This window comes from Stigmatopora nigra, chromosome 23, assembly GCF_051989575.1.
Source record: "Stigmatopora nigra isolate UIUO_SnigA chromosome 23, RoL_Snig_1.1, whole genome shotgun sequence".
Classification (NCBI taxonomy): domain Eukaryota; kingdom Metazoa; phylum Chordata; class Actinopteri; order Syngnathiformes; family Syngnathidae; genus Stigmatopora; species Stigmatopora nigra.
Window position 1 is genome coordinate 940414 of NC_135530.1, and position 27191 is coordinate 967604.

General features: G+C 40.6%; 1 protein-coding gene across 4 annotated transcripts in view; it reads right to left on the reverse strand.

The window, feature by feature from the left end:
• Positions 1-24784, reverse strand: part of syt1a (synaptotagmin Ia) — a 49696-nt gene extending 24912 nt beyond the window's left edge. Inside the window, exons 1-3 of one of the 4 annotated variants that reach the window (XM_077709259.1) lie at positions 24657-24784; positions 12533-12576; positions 2152-2258 (exon numbers count right to left, since the gene is read on the reverse strand). The gene's annotated coding sequence lies outside the window, so the exon portion shown is untranslated. Of the gene's footprint in view, positions 1-2151; positions 2259-2354; positions 2411-12532; positions 12577-24656 lie in introns of those variants that run through there. The other 3 variants (XM_077709255.1, XM_077709256.1, XM_077709258.1) reach the window with 3 other exon arrangements.
• Positions 24785-27191: the final 2407 nt, after the last annotated feature.

Genomic DNA, 27191 nt, shown 5'->3' on the forward strand with positions numbered 1-27191 from the left:
TCTAAATTAATTATTCAAAAGGGCATTTCGTTTAAGATATGAGTCTATGAGACGTTTTAAAAACATGCTCCATTTGTAAATAGTCGCCATTTGTGTATTTCCTGCACTAAGACGCACTTGAAATCCACCATTTTACATGGTAAAAAAGGCGTAAATACACAAAAACTATGATCAAATGTCAGCAAAATAACAATGGAGAAGATTTGTATGCACATTATACACAAACACACACAAGGGGGGAAAGGGGGGGGTTGAAACAGTCCATTAGCGTAGCATATTAAATGAATGTCAAAGTCGCGCTGCCGTAGTAATCCGCTCTTTGCTCTCCCAGGTGCAGCCTGGGTAATTTGTTTCGGCGGAGTAAAACCAGAAGGAGCGCGAGATGGATGGCGTTTGGGGGTTAATGGCGTCAAAGCTACGTAACCCGGGATTTGACGGCGCCAGAAGAACAGTGGAAAAGTGGATGCCCGCTAAAGCGCAATCCCCAATCTTATCAAGCGGAAAATGTCCTTTTCCTCCAAGGGACTTGAGCTACGAGTTTTTGAATTAGGAGTCAGATCAAACTATGTAGATATGAAACAGTACTTAGATATGAAACAGTACTTAGATATTAAACAGTACTTAGATATTAAACAGTACTTTGATATGCGACAGTACTTCGATATGAAACAATAGATAGATATGAAACATTATGTTTTACATGAAAAATTAAAGGGAACATTGACATGCACCTGCTTATGGCTGGTGTGATACTGCATTACATACTATACACAATTATAGTCAGCTATGCGCAAAGATCAACCATTTATGAGCGCCCTACGATAGCAACATGTGCACGTCTGTGAACTCACATCAGCTGACCAATAACGCGCCTTCCGTAATATCAATTCGGCCATATTTGCAGACCATGAACACATCTTACAGCCTTTTTCATCTTGTTGCGCCCGTTCAATTATGCTAATGGATACATATAGTACAAATGACCTGAGCTGGTTATTAGTCGCCTCAATTAGTCGACATGTGTACGATGGAGGGGGAGTCGAGGGCGGCTCGGCTGTCCGATGGTGATAAGTGAGGCCGGGGGTGTGGGGGGGCAAGATGTTATTGTTTATGCATGTGTGAAATACGCACAACGTGTTTGGAGAAACACCAGAAAGTGTTAAAAAACAACATTTTCTATGTAAAAAAAGGCCAATCTGGGGTATTCTTTAAACTTGAATGGACGCCTTTGACGGATAGATACGCCCGGTTGGTACTGAAAGGGTTAAAGCAGCCTGCTCGCCATCGTGTGTGAGTGCGTGTGAGTCATACTTATAGTAAATATTCAAATATGGCTGGGTTATGTAATGGCAGAGTCCTCCAAGAAGGAGCTCGTACGCTGTCCGAGGTCCTGAAATGATGTTGCTGGAATTTGGAATGACGGCTGAGAAAGGTAAAGGATTCTCTGCCACGCCCCTTTTGAAGGAAGACGCTTGGAGCACAGGAGGGTAAAATAAAGGAACCTTCTTTTTTTGTGTTGTAGTCTTCATGAATAACAATAAATAATAGAATCAGGACTAAAGAGATAAATCATATGGCAAAGTGATGGTGGTGGACTTTTAAATGATCCCATTGGGGGTCATAGTAGAATGTATTACATGGGAAAAGATTGTGAAGAATTGAAAGAAAATTAACTCGTTATCTAAGATTGGACTTGCGTCAAGGTCATATTTTAAATCATTTTTCGGGGTAAAAGGTAAGTCGATCAATTTTTTTGTTCAAAAATGAACTTTTTCTTAGAAAAGATTGAAAGTGACATTGCTACCATGTGACCAAAAAGGGGGCGGGGCTCAACTGCCATGATCTTTGCACCATGCCATGTCAAAAAAATGACCACCTTCCCCTAAATCCCACCTTAAATGTCCCCAATTTTTAGTGTGCTTAAGGCCGAGCCCGTAAAGTGAGCGAAGGGGCGAAAAAAGCGTCCGTCACTTTACCACACACGCCCAAAACGTCTCTTTTGGTGGGGGATTTACTCCTTTTCCAGTAATCCCGTCATTCCCAATCTGACACCTGTCACCTCCCTCTCCTCCTCCTCCTTTTCTGCCCTCCCCCCTCCGACGCTTTGTGGCAATCACGACCCGGCGCGTGCACGTCACGTCGCATCCTTACCTGGTAGTAGTAGTCTCTTCTTCCCGGGAGCGGTCTGTCTGTCCGTCTGTCTTGTTCCCAATCCCGTGGGCTCTTGGCAGGTTGCCGGGGTCAAGCTGCGAGAGCCGCTGCACGCAAATCAAAGCCAAAGGTGAGCAAGTAAAAGTAGTCAGAAAGCCCCGACGACAACGGCTGCTGTCGGAGAAACACTCCCGGCAACGTACTTCAGCATCCAGCCAGCGAGAAATGAACCAACGAGCTGCTGCCTCTTCTCCTCCCCCCTCTCTCTCTCTCTCTCTCCCTCTCTCTTTTTCTCTCCCAGTCCGTGACACCTCTCCTCCCGCCCACCTACTCAAGCCCCCCCGCACGTGCACGCGCTCTCACACACTGGCCATCTTCGGATAAAATACACATAGCCCAGCGCAATTCGGAGCAGGCTATTTTCTGACATTTTCTCCTACCCACTCGCAACCCCCTCCAGCCCGGAAACAACAATCAGCGGGTTAGACGACGACAACGACGACAAGGCGGGAGACTCTTGCCCTTCCTCGCGCCAGTGTATCGATAACCCGCCTACTCCACGCTCATTAGCCGCGGCAATGATTAGAAAACGCTAGGACGGAAATATTCAGAGGAATGTATTCTTTATCTTCTGACAAAAATGCATGAGATGAAAAGAAATGCATGTACATCTATGTGTATGTATATATGTGCTTATGTATATGTTTGTGTATGTATATGTGCTAATATATATGTATGTGTATGGATATATGTGCTTATATATGTATGTGTATGTATATATGTGCAAATATATGTTTGTGTATGCATATATGTGCTTATATATGTATGTGTATGTATATATTGGCCCATGTGTCAAATTTTTAAAGTCAACGTGGCCCCTGGTCTAAACTCTAAAAAGTGACAATTGCAAGAGCGCAAATTTCGAATAGTTCCACCTGTATTTTTGGTCAGCGTAGAGATAATAAGCAGAGAAAACGGCAGTCGTCGTCCCTAATAGAACGTGTCAAGGAGATACGTCTGCGATACGGCGGAAGAAAAAAGGACGGGGGAGGGATGGCAACGTGTGGGGGGGTAAAGAAGGGGCCGACGTGCGGGCGAGTGTCAGGGTAAATAAAACTCAGCGGCGGGAGACGCGCAACATTGCCAAGTGCCATCGGGGGACAAAGCAAACACGGATGCCTGCAAATGGCACCCACACTTGGCCAGCAAAAAGAATATAAAAGTCCTCATTGACATTCTTCCAGTGGTGTTCCGAAAGGGCCTTCCAGGCCTTCTGTGCTGGCCTAAGAAATATCTCAATCATATATTATATTTTGTCCATCAATACTTATTAAATAATTCGAAATTGTCTTTTTCTGCTTCCAGATGTTTGTTTTCATATTGAAGCATTTAACCAATCACATTTCAGCCATTTTTTTGTTGCCAGGATCAGAAATCGTCCTTTTTACTTGACTTTGTACTTAATACTTTTACTGTAATGATGAGTGATGAGTATGTTAATACTAGAGTCCTTTTTTTCTGTTTATGTTTCACATGTACTGTTAACAGAATGGTCACTGGATGATTCATAATGGCGCCACAACAATTTTTTTTTAGAAGCCTAGCCATGGTCACCTCTCCTTTGCCGTCCGTCTCCGCTTGGCTGACATTTAAGGCTTTTTGTTGACGCAACATTTCCATTTCCATTTTTCATTTTTTTTTTTGCGGGGAGGAGCCATTTCTTTCTAGAGGAAATCGATTGCACTCCCTACCGCAGGTGTATTTTCCACCTTCATGAGTGTTTAATATCTATACATCTAGTGTTTTCAACAGTACTTAGATATTAAACAGTACTTAGATATTAAACAGTACTTAAATGCTACAAATCTAATATAGAACGACCGCCATTTTGGAAAAGAATCAACTATGAATCTCAACGGCAAGAAATCTTGTCTGTTCCCTTGGAATTGGGAGAAAAATAGTGGTGGTGTTATTGATGGTTTGTTCCTGACAGGAAGCCGCCTTCGCCAGCGCCAATGGCTGACAGTCTTGCCGCCGGATAAGTGGCTGTTGAAATATGGAAGTATTCACAATTCTTTTCAGTAGGCACAGGTGCGCCTTTTCAAGCGCGCGCAACACCTGCTCGGGTCATCCACGCTCGCCAACGCGCAGATGTTCGCAACAAATCCAACGCCAACGAGTTTTTAAAGGACCGGCGAAAGGCAATTGGCGACCCTCTTTTGTCACGTCCGGAAGAAAAGCAAATTAAACCGAGTCTGTGCTCGTAGAATCGAGTAGGGGCTGGATTTGGGGTACGAGTAATTACGAGTACCCCAGCGGCGTGTGGCGTAATTTAATTAGTATGGCGACCTCGTCGAGAAAATACAGCTGAGGTTTTGAGAGAAAGGAACCTTTTTGGAGGGTTTGGGCAAAGAAGTCGTACATTTACAAGTTATGGTTGTCATTCTTGAACAGATTGAGTGTCAATCCTTTTTAAGTGGTTCAAATGGCGGCCAATGAGAAGTGGATATGCAACTGTAGGAGGATCCTTGATGCTAGAATCCACAAAAAAAGTATATTTTAAAAAGTATATATTTAAAGCAGTTTTAAGGCAGAGGTGGTCAATATTCCAGGAAAATACGGTATATAAGTCGCACTTGAGTAGCCAAGCAACGAAAAAAGTTTGAATTATCTGTAAAATATCCAACTACTAACATATATATTTTTACTTTACTATTATATTTTTGCGAAAAAAGCCTTACTATACTATGTTGTTTTCTGCGGGGGAAAAAAGCCCTACTATCCTGTCTTTTTAAATTCAAATAGAAGAAAAACAGTATATTTTGGCAATGCTTTCCAAGTATAATTCAATGTAATGTTGAAATATGAGTATAATATATGCTTGTGATCCCTTCTTGTTCATCAAATGTTAAAGACGGCCCTCCGACGGCCACAGATGCACAAAAAACATAACGGCAAATGTTGTGGGTGTCCCCGCTGAGTGCAGGAGTGCGCCAGATTAAAAACACACAACACAGCAGCACAATTGCTCATTACGCCGAATTGGCCGCTCGCCGCCACCGAGCACGCGTCGGAGAGTCGGCTGAGCGGGCGACGGGGGTCCGATGATGGATGCGCTCATTGTACATCTGCTACAGAAAGCATAGACACCCCTTTGGGTTTATGTTTTGGTTTCATCTCAATTTCCAATTCATTTCCAGACCTTCACGCCTAGTTTCAGGGCGGAAAAACTGGAGAATTACGACGTCAGTGAATAAATCCTTAAACGCCATTTGACCGCAAAAGAGGGAAACGTCTCTCCGAGGAAGCTTTTAAACAAGACGTTACACGTGGTAAATTGCTTCCGAGGGAAAGCAGACATGGTAATTTACATTTCAAACGACAAGTTGATATCAAAACAGACACGCTGGAAAATAGAAAGCTGGCACGATTGCCTTCACAAGCTAAACTATCAAAGTTTTCTATCTCTCGCATATTGCTCAGAACAACAACAACTCTATTGTTGACAGTGGCGGTCCGTGCATTTGCTACTGACGCCTTCAGCAAAAACTATTTTATGACTATAAAACTTTTAAATGCAGAACTGATTTTGAAGGCAGATTTCTGACCTTGGCAACAAATAATGGCTGAAATGTGATTGGTTAAATGCTTCAATATGAAAATAAACATCTGGAAGTAGTGCAATCAGGGGGGAAAGCAATGAAAGTAAGTTAAAAGACAATTTAGAATTTTTTAAGTATTCATGGACAAAATATAATAGTCTGTGATTGGATATTTTTTTCTACACCACAGTTTTCTGTTATTGGCTTTGAAATGGGATCATTGACTGCGCGTCAGTAGACTCCATTTTGTGCAAAAGAGGTCCGCGTTCGCATCAGTCTGCTACCAGTTGATCCGCCCTGCCACTTTGGATATATCACGGCCAATCACGGAGCAGAAATTGGCCTTCTCTCTGTGGGTTTGGCCGCGCTCGGCACAGCGCGCCGACCCAAGCCCGGCCAAATAGCCTCTAACGAGTCCGAGATCACCTCGGGGTAACCAATGAGGAACTCTCACTCAAGCGCCATGTACACGTGACAGCAAGCCAATACAGACAGTCACAATTCTCGCCTGACTTCTCTTTTTTGCCCGCCTAGCTAGGTAGCAACTAGACAACATTTTTCACAAAGTCAAAGTAGATATTAAACAGTACTTAGATATTAAACAGTACTTAGATATTAAACTCACTCTCCAAATATTAAACTCTCATGAATATAATTTTGAGAGCTGGTTTCAACAGTAATTAGATATTAAGCAGTACTTAGATATTAAGCAGTACTTAGATATTGAACAGTACTTAGATTTTAAGCAGTACTTAGATTTTAAGCAGTACTTAGATATTAAACAGTACTTAGATATTAAGCAGTACTTCGATATTAAAAAGTACTTAGATATTAAAAAGTACTTAGATATTAAAAAGTAGTTAGATATTAAACTCTCTCTCTCTTAGATATTAAACTCTCTCATGAATATAATTTTGAGAGCTGGTTCCAACAGTACTTAGATATTAAGCAGTACTTAGATATTAAAGATTACTTAGATTTTAAACAGTACTTAGATAGTAAGCAGTACTTAATTTAGAGAGCTGATTCCAACAGTACTTAGATATTAAACAGCACTTAGATATTAAGCAGTACTTAGATATTAAACATTACTTAGATATTAAGCAGTACTTAGATATTAAACATTACTTAGATTTTAAACAGTACTTAGATAGTAAGCAGTACTTAATTTGGAGAGCTGGTTTCAACAGTAAACTCTCTGTCACCAAATGACCGGCGACCAAACGTCCTAGCACCGAAAAAAGTCACGCCTCACAACTGTAAGCGAATACTCGCGCTCGACAACGAGTTGTTGGAAATGTGCTTATTATAAATGGGACAAGTGCGACAGCAATAATTCGGTACGACGCGTCTCGTCAATAGCGGCTGAAGAGTCAAAAAATGCAGCGCTAAATATGCGCGCGTCACAATATCAGCCTCTCGGCCGCCATCTGCGGCTCGGCTCCCGCTCTCCCGTCGTTCCGTTCCTGCTGTGTTTTCACATTTTCTCCTCCGAGCCTTCTGCTCGTCACCCCGTGCCACTTTCCGCAAGAAAAAACAACATGGACGGCGGGGGTCGTGACCCCCCTCTCTCGCCATATCATTCCTAGTAAAGAAATGGTTCGCTAATCATCGGTTAGCAAAGAGCCAGATACACTCATCAAAAGAGCCACATGTGGCTCCCGAGCCATAGCTTCCCTACCCTTGATCTACTAGATTTCACGGCTGCGCTTTGACTTCTTGTAGTCATTTTCCTCGGCCTCCCGGTCGCCGAACTCCCACGGCGGCCTAATCTTGTTTGCTCAGGGGCGCCGCGTCAGGGTCGACTGGGAGAGATTTGCGAGCGGCGCGGTGATAAGGCCCCGGGGTGTTTGCGCCAAGGCGCCAAGGCGCTACGGAGCGCAGTTAGGAAAGACGGCGGTAAATAGATGGGGAATGGCCAATGATCATCTAGCGTCAAATTCCAGATAAATTGTCGACTTTTACGTTTTGATGAAGAAAACGCGCTCTCGCTGGATTGGTTCAAGGTCACGCCGCACTGTCGCGCCCCCTCTATTTCCTTCTGCTGTTTTTTGTTTTTTTATCAATGAGAGAAAGCATGTAAAAGAGTCTAATGAAGAGAAATGATGGTTTAAAAAGGCGCTAGAGATAGTTTGGGCACTAAAGTTCAAGCGTGACGCTTCAATTGGTGCGTTCGGGACTTAGGTCTTCCCATATTTTACCACACAGGTTCACAGAAAGCCATTTACACCCATCAAAAGAGCCATATATGGCTCCCGAGCCATAAGTTCCCCTATTTATGAACCTAACAGCCGCATCTCATCCGAGCGACAACTTTCGCTTACGTAACGTCTTTCAGCGAGGGCATGCGAGCCAAACTAGGCCAGCGGGGGGGGGGGGGTCGTCTCCATGACAACAGCATCCGAAGGAGCCAGATGCACCTGTGTTAGATCACCCGTGATTTTTTTTCATTTTTTTATATCATGCCGGCCTATTATGAGAAGAAGGATTTGCAACCTTGCGTTTGCAACCTTACGTTTACACCGACCGGAGTTAAAGACGAAAGGTCGCCGGATGAAAACGCTGCGATTTGGACGTCATATTTGGAGGTCGTTCCAAGGTTACAAAGCCGTGGCAGTCTTAAAATGTGAAAGAAAATGATTAATAGAGTACTTTTAGCTTTGGAAGGAGTGGAATTTGGGGCAAGTTATGTCATTTTGAACCGATTTAAACTGATTTGGCAAATAGTCAGTTCCAAAATGCGACCACTCGTCACTCGGTAGTCAGCGGCCCGCCGTCAGCATCGCTCATATCCGCTGTCTGGCAACGCAGCTCGCGGGTTTATTCTCGGAAGGTGTGAGAAACCTGACGCACTTTGACGATAAAACCGCCCGCTTTCAGTCGCCGTGGCAACTGCTACGACGCTAACGGCTCGGAAGGTTCACGTTGGCGTAATGGTTTTTCCAAAGGCCCGTTATGGCGACTACTTGTCAACTTGGGATTGGATTCATTCTGTAATACTATTATATATATGTGTGTATTTAATCATGTACTGTTTAATATCTAAGTACTGTTTATATCAGCTCCTAAAATTATATTTTTATGAGATAGAGTTTAATATCTAAGTACTTTTTTTTAAATATCCAAGTACTGTTTAATATCTAAGTACTGTTTAATATTGAAGTACTGTTTAATATTGAAGTACTGTCTAATATCTAAGTACTGTTTAATATCTAAGTACTGTTCAATATCTAAGTACTGTTTAATATCGAAGTACTGTTTCATATCTAAGTATTGTTTCATATCTAAGTACAGTTTCATATCTAAGTACTGTTTAATATCTCAGTACATTTGACCGGCGACCAAAAGAGCAGCGACCAAACGTCCGGTCACGAATAACAATCCTAATGATAAGCTATCCTAACAAGCAACGAGCTAGCCATTTGAAAAGATGGCGGCCGCGCCCGGCGTCGGGTGTGGTGCTTTTGTCTTTGTCATTTCTCCTCCAGCTCAGGGCGACCGCAATGCGTCCGAGACGCTTTGACTCACAGAGCCCCCGTGGGACAACGGCGAGGGTGGGGGGACGAGGGGACCAGGGGACCGGCCGGCCAGCCGTCCCCGAGGACGAGCTCGGTCCTCTCTGGCCGTGTCACCGTCACGCCTTGCTTGATGCTTAGCGAAGAGCGGAGATGACGGCGGACGGCGCCAGGGGCTGGCTGCCATGGCGCTGATAGACAGACCATGGCACACCAACAGCCAAACTGGTTGGCTGCTATTAATGGCACATTGGCAACGTTCAATCCACTTTGACTACTTTGACAAAAGAATACTCAAATCTGCTCTTTCCATGAATTGAATAATCAATACCCTAAATCAGGGGCAGGGAACTTATGGCCCGGGAGCCATATGTGGCTCTTTTGATGGGTGTACATGGCTCTCCGCCTTTTTAAATCTTATTTTTCTTCATTAGACTCTTCTCCATGCATTCTCTCATTTAAACTCATTGATTAGCAAGAGTGAAATCATGTTCTCTAAAGAATTCAGACTTTTTTTTTTACTTTCAAAGTGATGAAATGAATAATAAATGCTCACATTTTCATGTATTTTGACCTTTAAATTCTGAATATGACTCTCAAGGAATAATGTTTGAAGATATGAATTGTTTATGGCTCTCTTCATCAAAAAGGTTCCCGGTTTCAACAGTACTTAGATCTTAAACAGTACTTGGATATTAAACAGTACTTTGATATGAGACAGTACTTAGATATGAAACAGTACTCAGATATTTAAAAAAGTACTTAGATATTAAAAAAAGTACTTAGATATTAAACAGTACTTAGACATTAAACAGTACATAGTCTTAGATATTAAACTGTACTTAGATATTAAAGAGTACTTAGATATTAAACAGTACTTAGTCTTAGATATTAAACTGTACTTAGATATTAAAAACAGTACTTAGATATTAGACCCCTATTTTAGAGAAACGCTACCCGCTACATTGTAAAAAAAAACAGTTTAATTAAGCCTGGTATTGAAAATCATGTGGTATGGAGATGCTAAGATGCACGACTGACAAGACTGGAATGAATGAATGTGAGCGATGGAAAAGCCACGCCAATTCCTCCTCCCCCGGAGTCCGTAAACAAGAAGACGGCAAGCACGGACGGGTGCCTGTTTTTCCGCGGGAGATGACACGGGCCAGTGCCATGGCCACACGCTTTATGAATGTTACAACGCGCCAAAGTGACACGAGATGGGCTCTATTCATCCGAGCAAGCAGGAAATGAAATAGCGGTGGCGGCCAGATTAAAAAGAATCTATAAAAGAAAAAAAATGGGGGCACGGGGAGACGCGCTGGCGGCGGCGGCGGCGGCGGCTTTCATTTAAAGACGCTGACCTGATCGGGCTTGTTTTTGGGAAAGCCAGATGCAAATGGTCACGTGGCTTTTAATGAGTTTATTATTAGTCTACGGGTTCGAGCAAAGCCAATCAAGTTGCAAGCTGTTGCTTACAAAAACAGCATAACAGTATAAACTCGTTTCATTGGCCCTCTCAGGGAATATGGTCACTACAATAGACAGCTAGTATTCAAACTTTTGGGCCCTGTGGGGGGCCACATTGAGTTTAAAAATATGACAGATGGGCCCGCGTCAGCACAAGATAGGATACATATAAAAAAGTGCATCCGTTAAGAGTACATATGAAACATAAACAGAAGGACTAAAGTATTAACATACTCATCACTCATCATTAAAGTCAAAAGTATAAAGTACAAAGTCAAGTCAAAAGGAATGTATTAAGAAATGTTAAATTAGCTGGGCTCCAGCACCCTTATGAGGATAAGCGGAAAATGAATGCATGAAAACCCTAACCCGCCCCTCACCCTCAATACTATTTAACCTAAGAATGGCGTTTGGCGGTATCAATGGCAGCCAATGAGTTAAAAGGACTTGTAATCTACTGGGGCGGCACTCGGGGTAATTAAAACACCAGCTAATGGAAGCCGCGTTCCGCAAGACGTCAGGTACGAGGCGGAGATGAACGCCGCGCATCAATCACGCCTGACAGTCGCCAGTGTGACCCTGACGCGGTAGAAAGTGATAATTAGTCATTTGCGACCTGGACGGCCCAAGACGACCGTCCGAGAGCGGCCGACCGGCAGGCCGGCTAAACCGAAACGTGACGCTTCAAATCAATCCGAGTCAAATTGATGGAGGACGGCGAAAAAAACAACCAACGGGCGTAACCGATGTGGTGTCAGAGTGCGCTTGAAAGTCAGTCAAATTGGCGCTAAACGCTCTACGCTACACTCGGGAATCGGTAAAAGTCAGCGGAGTGGAAAGAGGAGACGGCAGAGACCCCGTGATCTTCCCTTCGCCCTCCCCACGCGTGTCACGTATTAGATTGCACGCCTCCAGATCTCATTACGGCGAGCAACAGGACAACAACGTCTGCATGTCCAATGAGCAACACAAATCTCTGTGGGATGTACTCATATTGTGTGACTGCTGATAACAAAAACCAACACTACATGGGCAATTGCTCTGATTTCCAACATACAGACGCTCCTCTACTTACGAACATTCAACTTACGAACAAACGGTACTTACGAACATGTCTGCAAATTGTGTTTATGTCGAAACATTTTCGTAAGTTCGATTTTGTATTGTGCGCCTATTTCCGAGTAGCATATAATAAAGAAGCTTGATGCGCCTGAGAAAGTGGTGAGCATTGCACGGGAATACTTTAACTTGAATCGTTCCACCGTCACTACCATTTATAAACAGAAAGATCGAGCAGCAAAACCTAAAAATGTAATGTTTCACAAAGGTGGCAAATCAATTGAATGATGCCATTGAAAAATGCCATCGTCATTAGATAGCTTCTTTGGGCCAGTTTCTAGTAAATCTCTCCATTTCTAATGTATGTTTACAGTACTGTATGTATTCTCTCTATTTTCTTAAATGTTTTTTTTCAGTACAAACCAATGCTGTTACTTATACAAGCCTTAAACATACAAATGCACTTATATAAACCTTCAATATACTTCTATAGGCCTTAAACACAAATTATAATACAAAATATAGCACTGAATCAACTTCAATTTGAACACTTTCAACTTAAGAACAAGTGCTCGGAACCTAACTCGTTCATAAGTGGAGGAGTGTCTGTATATACACGGGCCTTTTTATACATTTCTATTGATAGCTCGGACCTACAATTGAAGCTATGTTCGCATGGCAGGTCAATTTAGCCTCAGATTCCAAAAGCTTTTAGAGTACAATAAAGTCTCTTACCTTGCGTCAGTTCCGATGGGTTCCTTTATTGGCGGCGACGCCTGCTGAAAGACAAAAAAAAAAAAGCATTTCAAGATGGAGTCCATTCAAGGGCAAGCCAATTTGAAATAAGGATGTGGGCATGTTTTAAATAACACTGCTTGGGCTTGAGGGCAGACAGACTGGGCTAATTAATGCAATTCATTCCATCTAATGAGCGCTTTCGGGGAGAAGAAGACGTAGCGCCATTCCTAAACTGGTATTTGCATGGCTTTGGGGGGGGGGGGGGGCTTGTAGCACTTTGCTGCGATCTGGAGAATTCACTGGACATCTCTTGCCTCGCTGTGACTGGACATTTGGTCGCCAGTCTTTTGGTTGCCGGTCAAATGGTGACAGAGAGTTTACTGTTGAAATCAGCTCTCAAAATTATATTCATGAGAGAGACTTTAATATCTAAATATTTACTGTTTTCAACAGTACTTAGATATTAATCTGTACTTTGATATGAAACAGTACTTAGATCGTAAACAGTACTTAGATAGTAGACAGTACTTAGATAGTAAACAGTAGTTAGATATTAAACAGTACTTAGATATTAAACAGTACTTAGATATTAAACTCTCTTTCAAAGTACATTTGACCAGCAACCAAAAGGGACCAAAAGACCGGCGACCAAACGTCCGGTCACGAAAAATGAATTGTCCGCATCATAACCAACTTTCAAAATGGCGAAATGGATTGAACGCCTATCACGCTTGCGTTTTCAATACAAATTCTACAACAACTACAACAACACATACTCTCTGCATATAACACACATTCATCAGCAATATAATAAATCAATCAGAATGAGCTTTCCTTCTGTGCCACGAGCACATGGACAGCATCCTAAAAATACCACATGGTCGGAGTTTATACGTCAGAAAAAAAAAGCTTGTCGGAGGGCTTTAATCGAGTTAGCGTCATGAGCATATGGCCCGAGCTGTGCGCACATTTTGCTGCAAAGTACACCGCAATTCAATTACGTGCGCAGAGAAACCTCGTTTGGGAGCGCCTGCTTTGGGACGCCATGTTGATGTACAAGCAGCGTGGAGAAAAAAATGGAGGATTTTTAACGTCACAAACATAAGATACAAATAAAAAAGTGCATCCGTTAACAGTACTTATGAAACAGAAACAGAAAAAACGGACTAAAGTATTAACATACTCAACACTCATCATTCAAGTAAAAAGTATAAAGTACTACAAAGTCAAGTAAAAAGGAATGTATTAAGAAATATGAAAATGTCATTTAAAAAAAGATAGAAGGGCTGTAAAACAAATAAGAGTGGACAGAGCTACTGCCACTGGCTTCCGAGTGACGGCGCCATCTTGGGGAAAAAAATTGGACAATGTCAGTGGGCCGGATTAAAAGGCCTAGTGGCCCGAAGATGGCCCGCGGGCCATAGTTTGCTCACGCTGGGTTAAAGTTTGCATTTAAAAAAAAACGAAAAAGTGGTCACATTCATTATTCTGAGCCAACGTTGACCTTTTAGCGTCTCATTCAAAGCTGTCACGTCAAAGAAGAAAAAAAAAACAGAGTCGTCGTGGGCTCCTTTTTTTCCGACTTTGATGGCGAGCGGGGAAAAAAAAAAAAAGAAAGAGCAGCGGGTGTACGACAGCGGGGGCCGGAGGTTAATGGCCGCCAATCAAAGCGGCCAAAGTCTATGTGATGGAAAGAAGAGGTGCCGGCACTCGGCGGGTCACTTCAGTCGTACCTGTATTTATTGGCATTTTGCAGCGTGTTCCGCCTCCAGACTCCGTTGCTAATTAGCCAAAATCATCAAGAAGGCGGAAGCCACGTCAGCTCGCTTCGTTTTTTTTAAAAGGGGCCAATTAAGGAAAATTAGGATTTAATTGCTAGCGGTTATTTTCATTTTAATTGTGTCGCTTATTTTGTGCTGCCGTCAATCCCTACACTTGAAGTTGTTGTAAAAACAAATAACATCAGCGTTTTCTATAATAATAATAATAATAAGGTGCTCGGTCAAATGATGACAAGAGAGTTTACTGTGGAAGCCAGCTCTCAAAATTAGATTCATGACTTTAATTCTAAGATAGAAGTTTAATATCTAAGTACTGTGCAATATCTAAGTACTGTTTCATATCTAAGTACTGTTTCATATCTAAGTACTGTTTAATTTCTAAGTACTGTTTAATTTCTAAGTACTGTTTAATTTCTAAGTACTGTTTAATATCTAATTAGTGTAGTACTGCTTAATATCTAAGTACTGTAGTACTGTTTAATATCTAAGTACCTTAGTACTGTTTAATATCTAAGTACTGTAGTACTGTTTAATATCTAAGTACTGTAGTACTGTTTAATATCTAAGTACTGTAGTACTGTTTAATATCTAAGTACTGGTTAATATCTAAGTACTGCTTAATATCTAAGTACTGCTTAATATCTAAGTACTGTTTAATATCTAAGTACTCTTTAATATCTAAGTACTGTAGTACTGGTTAATATCTAAGTACTGTAGTACCGTTTAATGTCTAAGTACTTTAGTACTGTTTAGTATCTAAGTACTGTAGTACTGTTTAGTATCTAAGTACTGTAGTACTGTTTAATATCTAAGTACTGTAGTACTGTTTAATATCCAAGTACTGTAGTACAGTTTAATATCTAAGTACTGTAGTACTGTTTAATATCTAAGTACTGTAGTACTGTTTAATATCTAAGTACTGTAGTACTGTTTAATATCTAAGTACTGTAGTACTGTTTAATATCTAAGTACTGGTTAATATCTAAGTACTGCTTAATATCTAAGTACTGCTTAATATCTAAGTACTGTTTAATATCTAAGTACTCTTTAATATCTAAGTACTGTAGTACTGGTTAATATCTAAGTACTGTAGTACCGTTTAATGTCTAAGTACTTTAGTACTGTTTAGTATCTAAGTACTGTAGTACTGTTTAATATCTAAGTACTGTAGTACTGTTTAATGTCTAAGTACTTTAGTACTGTTTAATATTTAAGTACTGTAGTACTGTCTAATATCTAAGTACTGTAGTACTGTTTAATTTCTAAGTACTGTTTAATATCCAAGTACATTTGACCGGCGACCAAAAGACTGGTCACGAGTCATTCAATTCCGCTTCTCCAAATCTACATTTGCCTGTTAATGTTAGACCAAATGATAGGAAAATCCGTTGATTTGCTTTGTTAAAGCCCAAAATGTAAGCAGCAATCACCTTAAGTGTAAAAGCACAAATTTTTCCTGCGACAAAGATAATTCTACTAGTGAAGTGCTGCCACCCACAGTGAAATAAACAACCTCATTCTCCTCCATTTGAGCCTGATTTTTTCTTCTTCTTCCCCCAAACCTCTTGTGAATGAAATTCACGCCGAGGTTCTTCCAAGACTCATGCCGAGTCCTCGCCAGCCAAAACCAGCAAAAAAATAATAAGTGCAATCAAGCTCCCTTGGCCTACTTTGTAATTCTGCCCTTTTCTGCGATCGCGATGACATGCAAACGTAATTTATGCGGTGGCGGCGGCGCCTTGGACGGCGGGCGGGCGGGCCGCCCACCTGCGACATTTGCATGTGGAAATTGAAGAGCTCTCACTACTGTACCCGCCAGATATTCATATTCACAGATCCATTTTTGGAGACTTGACATGACGGAGACATACACCCTGAGTCTTATTCAAAACGCTCAATACACGTTATGTTGCGTACTACTTGTTTACAGATATATCAAGACAAAAAAAGGTTTAGTAGTCTGTATTCATATGATTTTGATGGCATTTCCACCTTAAAATATACATAGAGATGAAGAAGAAATGGTGAATTTAACATCAAATGGAAAAAGTATTGTGTTTTCTCGCATATAAACCATATATGTTGCTGAAAAAACGTCTTATATGCGACTTATACGTCTTCTATGTGCGCAAATTAGACTTGACATGCACAAAACTGCAAAGGTGACAAAGACAAAACGCCATAATGGAAGACAATGCGGATGATATGGTCAGTTATTTAAAAATAGAGTAAAAATAACCAGTTTTTCTACTTCAAAGTAACACATTTGAAGATGAATGAAAGAATTGAAAGAAGAAAATGGTGGAGATTTCCTTCATTTTGTATTCTAGGGATCCTTTTGTCGTTTTACTGAAGGAGGGAATTGGTTATTTAGAATGTTTTTGTTGTATTTTGCGGTAATGGCGCAGGTAAGCGCGGCCATCTGGGCAAAGTGGAGCGACCGCCCTCCAACGCGCCACTCCAATCAATCGGCGTAATGACATTCAGACGGTCCGGCGGCCAGATGATGACACTTGCCCTTGGACGGCCGCTGTGTTTGCATTTGGACTCGCTTTTTTTTCTTTTTGATTTGAGTCACCAGACCGCCTCTTTTGCGGTGTGACTCGGTTTTCTCAAAATTAATACAAATTTAAGAGTTGATTCCCTCCTCCAATCAAGACGAAGAGGATTGGTCAACGCCATTTCAACGAGAACAAAAAGCCATTGAAACATTTAAAAGAAGCGCACAGGCGAGTGTGGCGAGCAGCCACGCGGAAAATCCGCGCCACCTTTTCCCAGCGGAGGCGGGAGGAGAACATTTGCGTGCGTGTGACCTAGAAAACGCAGGCTACAAACGCCGAGAAAAAAAAAACTCGCCGGTGCCAATAACCAACAGGCGACTCCACCAAAAAAAAAACCTTCCCTGGGCTCCCATCCAGCAGGTGGCGATAATCATTTAACGATGCCGGCGCACGGCGGCGGCGCAGTGGGTGACGCTTTTTGACCTTTTGCCGATGCCGAAAAGAGCACGACGTCGGCATGGCCCGCTGCCCTTTTCAATTATTAACACGCCTGTTATGCCAGCGTCATAAATATTCAATCAAGTGATTCTATTGTGCAGATTGTATTGCGCAACAATTAACATTTGGATAAACGCAATCCGGCTAAAGATGATTGAAGTGTGAATGATGACTTTTTGTCGACGGGTGTGCCCATGATATATAAATGGTGACGCTCTTTTGGCTTGATTATGGAATTGTTTTGTCGAATGGAGGCTTGTTTGTTTAATTTCCAATAGAGTTGTTTTAGTGGCGGCCGGTCAGATATCGGGTATTGCGCTGGCTCGCTCCGTCGACTCCCGTCGAGGGCGATTAAGCGGCGCGTTGCTTTCGTCCCCGGCCGGCTTGTGTTTGGAGCACGCCTGCTTGTTGTTCAATACACGGCATTAGCGCTAAGTGAGGCGAATGGATGCAGACAGACGCACCCAGTTACGGCCAAACCTTTGGTTAGCATCGATGGGCCGCACGCCACTCGGCACGGCGCCATTTGTTTGGAACATGGCGGGACGGCGGTGGCGGCGGCGAGCCCAGCCAAAGGCAGGAAATGTACGGACCATCCCAAGTAATCCTATGTAACTCACTTAGATATTAAACAGCACTTAGATATTAAACAGTACTTAACTATTAAACAGTACTTAGATATTTAACAGTACTTAGACATTAAACAGTACTTAGATAGTAAACAGTACTTAGATAGTAAATAGTACTTAGATATGAAACAGTACTAAGATATGAAACAGTACTTAGTTTTAAACAGTACTTATAATATGAAACAGTACTTAGATTTTAAACAGTACTTAGATATGAAACAGTACTTAGATATGAAACAGTACTTAGATATGAAACAGTACTTAGATATGAAACAGTACTTAGATATGATATCAAACAGTACTTAGATATTAAACAGTACTTTGATATTAAACAGTACTTAGATATTAAACTCTCTCATGAATATAATTTTTAGAGCTGGTTTCAAAAGTAAACTATCTGGACTGTCTGGATTTTACAACATTTTTTTTTCCATAAAAAATCTGCACTGGACTTTAAAATACTAGGTAGTAGCATCTCATAGTCAAAAACATATACATAAAATACACTTTGGTTCATTTTAAAACACGAGAAAAAAAACTAAATGGTTTCCATTTTCTCAAGGTGACCTTAAAGCCACTGAAAAATCTATGCCTTGCGTCTGAGTGCTTCAATTCAGCGCGACCAGAGATAACGCTTGTTCACCGTCTCGTCTTTAAACGAAGAAAATCGATGCGCCTTCGTATGGATTGGGGGAGGTTTAATGACATGGCCCAGTGGAATTAACAAATGTTCAGCCTTTACAACGCTAAAACAACACAAGGGTCATAAAAAAAATCCTGCTTTTTAAAGCAAAGGGTGTCTGAACTACAGCCCACTGCCCGATTTTGATTGGCTCATTGCAAATGATGAAAATATCATTGAACGTGGCCGCAGAAATGGCCTTCACGGTATCGGTCCCTTTCACCGTCGCAGATTAGTACTTTTCACTGCAAAATATGCATGGTTGAGTAAGCCTGCCTTTTTAAATCTGTAAATGCTTAGATATTAAAAAGTACTTCGATATTAAACAGTACTTCGATATTGAACAGTACTTCGATATTGAACAGTACTCCGATATGAAACAGTACTTGGATATTGAACAGTATTTAGATATTGAACAGTACATAGATATTGAACAGTACTTAGATATTGAATAGTACTTAGATATTGAATAGTACTTAGATATTGAATAGTACTTAGATATTGAATAGTCCTTCGATATTAAACAGTACTTTGATATTAAACAGTACTTCGATATTAAACAGTACTTCGATATTAAACAGTATTTCGATATTAAACAGTACTTCGATATTAAACAGTACTTCGATATTAAACAGTACTTAGATATTAAACAATTTAAAACCTACATATGAAAAATAGCTCAAATAAAATCTCCCGTTTTAAATGTTTATTATTTTTTTTAAATCCACTATTCCTCGTTCAAAATGAATGTATTTTAAAAAGTTTACTCTTTGTCGCCCTCGCTGTTAACCAATGAGTCAGATTTATTGATTTTTGCTCGGGTAGATCTGGTGTGAACTTTCGTCTGAAAAAAAAAATATTTTCAACACATTCTATGAATAGACTAATTAAAGAAAAAGTCCATATTTTTTCTTTTCTCAGTTACTGTGTAAAAAGAAAAATCAACTCTATCGTTGTCATAGGCAACCAAATAGTTGAATATGTCTGATTAGAGTGCACAAAAGATGCTATTTGTCCTCTTTTTAAATGCTGTATTTCCATGACAACCACTCTGCTGACAAACAAAAGATAATGGCACTTTCTCACCCACCGGTCCAACGTGGAAAGAGCACCAGCCTTAATGGAAGGGCAAAAAAATGGGGTCCCAACCTCGCCTGATTCGTCATCATACCATTTTATGGGGAGGTTTTGTCTTGTAAGTGCCTCTCACCATCAGGTGTATTCAAGAGTGAATCACGCTCTTTTGTTTGACAAGCCATTGCTGCAAAGTTTTGAAAATGTTACCATTCACTGCCAATTGTGCCATCCCATTAGACTCCACTATTTAAAGTGGATAGGATGTTTATTGCCGCCAATGGCAGCCATTCATTAACTACCGTATTTTCACTACTATAAGGCACACCGCATTATAAGACGCACCCTCAATGAATGACATTTTTCCATATATAAGGCGCACTGTATTATAAGGCGCACTGTATTTTAAGGTGATCTGTATTAGGTATGAAGCACTCACTACTTTACAGTCACCTCTAGAGCCAGCCATTGTTGATGTTTTGGATTTTTTTGTATAAAATCTTGCAGTGGGGGAGGAGCTGTATGATGGAAGATGTTGTAAACTAAGATGGCATCTGCGTATTTAACAGTATTGTTTCAGTTTAGGCGTTTGTGTTTTTTTAATATCCGACAGTGGTAGTTTTTCGTTTTTGGTTTTCTGTTTTTTCCATATATTAGGCGCACTGGATTAAAGGCACACTGTCTATTTTGGAGAAAATTTAAGACTTTTAAGTGCGCCTTATAGTCGTGAAAATACGGTAGTTTTTTTTTCTCACGCCCACTTTCAGCGTATTTTTTTGGTACTCGGACTTTTGGTGGTATCTGACGGTGTGACTATATTGCACAGTACTACTGTGGTCCCCACTGAAGCTACTCACTTCCTCCAATTGTGGTTTGGCCTCTTCACCTAACCGTGTCAATCCAGCGCCACCAAAAACACACAAGCGGCAAATATCTCGAGAGCCCGATAAAGAGTCCTTTCGGGAAAGCGCTCGGTAAACAGTCGCGACCCGGCCGCCGTCTTTACTGTACGGACGGACAGTCAACACCACTTAGTCGCCATGCGCCGGCCAGGTCGGGTCAACAAGAGCGCCTCCGGGAAGGGCGAGAGGTTAAAGTCGGAGCGGCGTTTGGGGGAAAGGCTAACGTCGGCGCGGTGTTCTGTCGGGTTGCCAGGTAAGTTGAGGTGAAGGTCTGCAGACAGAGCCTGAAGCCTTTTCTGCAATATGGATTTTTTTCCTGGATTGTGTTTTCCAGCTAGATTGAGGACTTAAGTAAAATATGAGACCCAAGGCTTTGTAAGATGGGAAAGAACAGAGGTTACTTTCATTTTTTCTTTTGTTTAAAGTAACCACTCTGCATCCGTGAATGGACGTTTGGCCGCCGGTCTTTTGGTCGCCCGGTCTGTTTCAGCGAAAAATGATTTTTGGAGGGGGCGTTGTTATTTTGTCAAAAATATACAGCTATTGTCTTTTAATTGAATTTAGTTTTCAGACATTTGCCTTCAAAAAAATTGGAACTTACATTTTTTTTCAAATACATTTATTGTCTTTTAATTCAATTTAGTTTTCAGAATTTTGCAATCAAAAAAATATTGGAACTTACTTTTTTTTCAAAATAAATCTATTGTCTTTTAATTTAGTTTAGTTTAGGTTTCAGAATTTTGCCTTCATAAAAAATAGAATTTTTATTTTTTTTGTCAAAAATCATTCATTTTTTCAACCTTATATTCACACAATTCATATTTCCCCAGGAAAAAAATTTGACTTTTTAACTAATGACAAAAACGAAGATTTTTTTGCGGAAAAACAATCTGGCGCATAAATAAATATGACTTTTCCTCTCTTTTGTCAAACAAACAACTAGAATATTTATCATTATTCTTGATGCCAAACATCAGGTAGGAAGCTAAATAAAAATTGCCGACCAATGGCTTGCTAGCGGCGCTAAGAAGTTCTTTAGGAGATAAGAAAAAACGACCTGCGTCATTCTGCAGGAGTTTGGGGGGAGGAGGCATGAGTAAATAAGACGGCATAAAAATGCCAAGTTTGACCCCAGGCTTTGGAGGAAAAAGAGCGTCCGGTCTCCCAAGTGTCAAAGAAAAACAGATGCCCGCTCATTTTGCCAGAGCGTTGCGCTAATGGCTGTTTAGCGCTCGTATTTTTTTGGGAGAAAAAGACCACGGGCCGTTTCCGAGTTCACCCCGGACGGGCGTCGTCGTAGATGGGAGGAAAAAAAGGGGGTGGAGGGAGAAAGGGAGGGAGGGAGCGGCAAATGGTGGCTGGCATGACAACCCACAGCCCAGGGGGAGTCCGGGTTGCCATGGCGACAAATCAGGATGTTCACATCAGAGGCGAGTTTTAGTGCAAAAAACAAGAAATTCCCTTCCCCTACTTAGAAAATGACAATTATGGATATTATATGTCAGGAATTTAATTGAATAAATGTTTTTTTTAGTCTAGCTTAATTACAGTAATTGAATTCTCTCATTTATTCTAACATTGAATACATACAGAGTATTGATTGGATTTTAAATAAGTAAATACTAGCTAATTCATTGTGGTTAACAGCCGTAAACAAAAGCTCAAATACGTACTATAAGATGTACTATAGTATAGATCAATAAAATACATTTCCTTATTTGAGATGAATGCACTAAATTATTAAATGTTTTAGTCAACACCACAAATAAATTGGCAGTATATACGGAATAGTTACTATACCGTATATACTGCCAGTTTATTTGTCGCAGTATATAGAGTAAAGTAACTATATTGTATATACTGCCAGTTTATTTGTAGTGTTGACAAAAACATTTAATAATTAAGTGCTTCATCTAAAATAAGGAATTGTATTTTATTGATCTATACTATAGTACATCTTATAGTATTTGAGCTTTTGTCCGCAGTGAATGAGTTAGTATTTACTTGCAGTATATACGGTATATTTACTATACATAGATATTAAACAGTACTCAGATATAATAGAGTACTTAGATATTAAAGAGTACTTAGATATAAAAGAGTACTTAGATATTACAGAGAACTTAGATATTAAAGAGTACTTAGATGTAAAAATGTACTTAGATATTAAACTGTACTTAGATGTTAAACAGTACTTAGATAGCAAACAGTACTTAGATATGAAACAGTACTTAGATATTATACTCTCTCTCTTAGATATTATAAAGTACTTAGATCTTAAACTCTCTCTCATGAATATATTTTTGAGAGCTGGTTTCAACAGTAAACTCTCCGGTGACCAAAAGACCAACGACCAAACGTCCGAGCACCTGGGTATAACGTCGAAATAAAAATGGCGGACTTTTCCCATCCTATTTAGTTAGCATATTCCCTGCTCCCTTTTGTGATCATACTGAAGTCAGAGGCTACATCGGACGTTAATAGACGTCCAATCCGTGAAGGGCCTGCACGTCTAACGCCGTCCAAGGTGCAACAGAGCGAGCGATATGATTGGTGGATCGGCTCGGCACTTGCGCGGCCCATCTGCCATGTGCTAATGCCTTCATTGTGCGCTAAGTGGACCACAAAGAGCTGGCGCGAATCAGGATATGAAAGAAAGGCGGACGGGCCACAAGCAATTTCCTCTTGAGGGAGATCTTCAAGTGACAGGCAGGCAGCCGCCGCCGCTGCCGCCAATAATGAAAGCGCACACCTTCTTTTCACATTGTACGCCGCCACATTCTACTTTTTGAGACGCAAAGTGGTAAAAAGTCAAGTCAGTGTGTTTTCCAAACGACGTCACCTCCTGATATTTTCAAGCGCTCGGCCTTTTGTGGCCGTCGCCAGGTAACCAACATCCTGGTTAATGTATTCCCGGGATGAGGATCAACAGCTGCGCCCGCCACGCCTTCCTTGTCATGTTACGATTGTTTTTTCCACCACTCGAGTACATTTTTTTTTTTTAGAATTGGCGCACTATGACAAAAATATGTGATGATCCAAATCATTGTAATGAAGGAATATCATGTTCCAAAGTATTGCAAAGATTAGTCAAAATAGATTGGACATCCAATGATGTGCATGGCAGTCAATAGTATTTGTGATAAAATGTCTTCATGGTATTTTGTGCTGACCCATCTGTCGAATTTTTAAAGTCAATGTGGCCCCTGGGCCCAAATAAATAAAAAAAATTTAAAAACATATTTGGACAACGTCGGCAGGCCGGATTAAAAAGCCTAACGGGGCGTATGTGGCCCGCGGGCCGTAGTTTGCTTATGCTGCTTTTGAATAATTTCCTTAACCGCATATCAAGACTTCTTGTATTATCATAAACTAAGATAATTGCTATCGTGAGCTAAGCCAATGCTTTAAAAGTAAAAGAAAAACATTACTTGGGACATTTTGAGTATCAATGAAAATATATTTATGTATATATATATATATATATATATATATATATTTGACGCCTATTACTGTCAATGAATGTCAAACACCGTTAAGTCAAGTTGTAGGTCTGAAAATAGCTGGAAGCTGTAGCATGTGGTCAAGCTGCAAATATATTCCTAAACATAAACGCTACCAAATCTTTTTAGGATCTCACCAAAATAAAATCATGAAATACATTCCGAAAACTTTTCAAAATTGGACTTAAGCCAAACAACACATTTCCAACACTCTCTTGGTAACCTAATCGTCTCCAAATGCTGTTTTTTCTACCAAAACATAACTAAATAATCCCCTAAACATTTCCCCATCCCAATATGATCATCCCTACCAAACAAGCCCAGCCGACAATTTGATGCGATGGAGGAAAATAAGAGGCGGCCCCCACGACCCTTTACCCCTCCCCCTCCACCCACACACCAACGCCACGGTTTCCCTCGCGACCGCACGCATTCAAAGCTCATAAAAAAACGACATGGTCGCTCAACAACATTGGCTAACAGATGGAGGAGAGCCTATCTGTATTTAAAAAAAATAATAATAATTTTAGATGACCATTCAGTCCGCTTACCTGGCGAACGGTGGCGAGGGAGCGCACCTTCCTGCTAGGGAGGCGGAGGCATCTGGAGTTGCAGAGGCGGCGATGCGACGCGCCCACAGCAGACGAGAGGAAGAGGGAGGGGAGCTCAAGGGGGGGCGGAGCTCCGATGACGGACCAAATTCTTCGGAATCCCTTTCAGAGCCTGATTGGACGCGGGAGAAAGAATGTGAGGATAGTGGAAAGACCCCCCCCTCCCAAGCCCACCAAGCCCACCTCCCCCCACGCCGTTAGTCGTTGGTCACGCTCTAGTTGTGACAAGCGGGCCTAATTTCCCCGGAGGAAGTGCGCAACATCACCTGCAAGGTCGCGCCATGGATGCTGAGAGATGGGATGCGTCGCCATGGTGACCTCAAATCAAAGTTGATGAGTAAACTGAAAGGAAATAGAAAAGTAGTGTTAGCTGAGGGGTGGGCAAACGTTTCGGCCCGGGTGGGGGCCACATTGACTTTAAAAATGTGACAGATGGGCAGGGTCAGCATAAGATAGGATACATATAAAAAAGTGCATCCGTTAACAGTACATATGAAACAAACTGAAAAAAAGGACTCAAGTAGTAACATACACATCACTCATTATTCAAGTAAAAAGAATAAAGTACAAAGTAAAAAGGAATGTATTAAGAAATATTAAATGTCATTTCAAAAAGATAAAGGGGCTGTAAAACACCAAAAACAAATAAGAGTGGACACAGCTACTGCAAATTACCTGAAAATATTTTTTAAAATGACAATCAACCATATATTTTTGAGTTATATTTTGCATATAACCAGTTACATTATTCGGATTGCATTATTACACTAGTTGAATTATTTGGCAGTTATATTTGACTTGAATTGTTTTAGTTGTTTTAAGCCATCATTATTTTTTAAATGGAATGAATGATATCCTGAAATGATTTAATGCCTTAGGCATGATTTCCTAGCATACATTTGTCAAATGATGGCATTATTAGCCGACTTTAAGAGGACGTCGTCGCGACGACCACCTGGCTTGGGGCGCCCACGTTTGCAAAAGGTCACGGCGCTCTCCTCTGCGGTCAGCGTCCAATAAAATCAATGCTCTATTTTTAGCCAGGCCCCATTTTGACAGCTAACAATGCACAGAGGAAAGGACCCCTGCGTTCAAATCCAACTTAAAAGGCACGTTATGGAAATGCAAAGCTAATCAAATTCAATTATTTTCCCATCGGCAAAAGTCATTTTAAATGTCTTTCCAAACAAAGCTTGATTTGGAGTGTAAAAAAAGTAAGGCGTGCTGCACAAATAGTGCATCAACAGCCTAATTAAACATTAATTTGACAGAAGAATTAGACGTTCAATTGAGTGGTTTAGCTGGCAAAATAGGTTAATTTAGCTTTAATTAAATAAAAAGTCTCAACAACCTAAAACCTAACAACAAAATGTGTCAAGTTTAAACCAGAGGTAGGGAACCTATAGCTCGAGAGCCATATTAGGCACTTTGGATGGTTGCATATGAGTCCCAAATGCACCAATAGTCAATGAGTCCCCTTTAAATCCTATAGTATAAACCATTTTGCATGCATACTTTCACTGATTTTCATTGATTAAAAACAATATAGAAATGTTGTCAAAATAATCCAGACTTTTGTTCTTTGAAAGTGACAAAATTCCCCCAAAAAATGCACACAAGGTCATTAATTTTTGAATTCGGAGTACAGTTCAAGAAGCAATATAACATTTTGAAAGTATCAATTGTTTATGCTTGTTTACAGCACATAAGCGACCATCTTGTGTGGCATGCTTGCAAGCCTGCAAGCCATACCCATGTTCATTGCAGTAAAACTCTACAAAATGCAATTTGAACTGGTTTACTATGCTCCTCACCTGCTTTGTGCAGGTTTCCCAACCACATTAACCATTAAAAACTTGCAATAAATAATAATAAAACCAGTACGGGAGAGAGACAAAACATCACCCACCTGCGTTGTTGTTTGTATGGACGCGAATTAACTACTGCCAGGTGTGGGCAATCCACAGGACACGCCTCTTCCTGCTCCTCCCATCGACAGATGTTGCATTTGTGGACAGGCAATAAAAAACGGAAAAACAATACTTCATCTATTTTGTCTCTGTGGAAAAATGTCATACATTCACCACAATGAAAAAAAATCTATTTTTAATAGTTTAAAGATAAAAACTAATTAAACCAATGCAACATTAATAATAATTGGCATACATTTAATCTATTTTGTCTCCACTGAAAAATGTCACATTCACCATAATGAAAAAAAAGATCTATTTTTAAGTTTAAAGATAAAAATTAATCAAACCAATGCAACATTAATAATAATTGGCATACATTTAATCTATTTTGTCTCCACTGAAAAATGTCACATTCACCATAATGAAAAAAAAATCTATTTTTAATAGTTTAAAGATAAAAATTAATTCAACCAACCAATAATAATAATTAGTGTTGTCAAAATAATTATCCAGGAATAGCAAATGAAGAATTTTTTTTGCAGAATACCTTAAAGGAAGATAA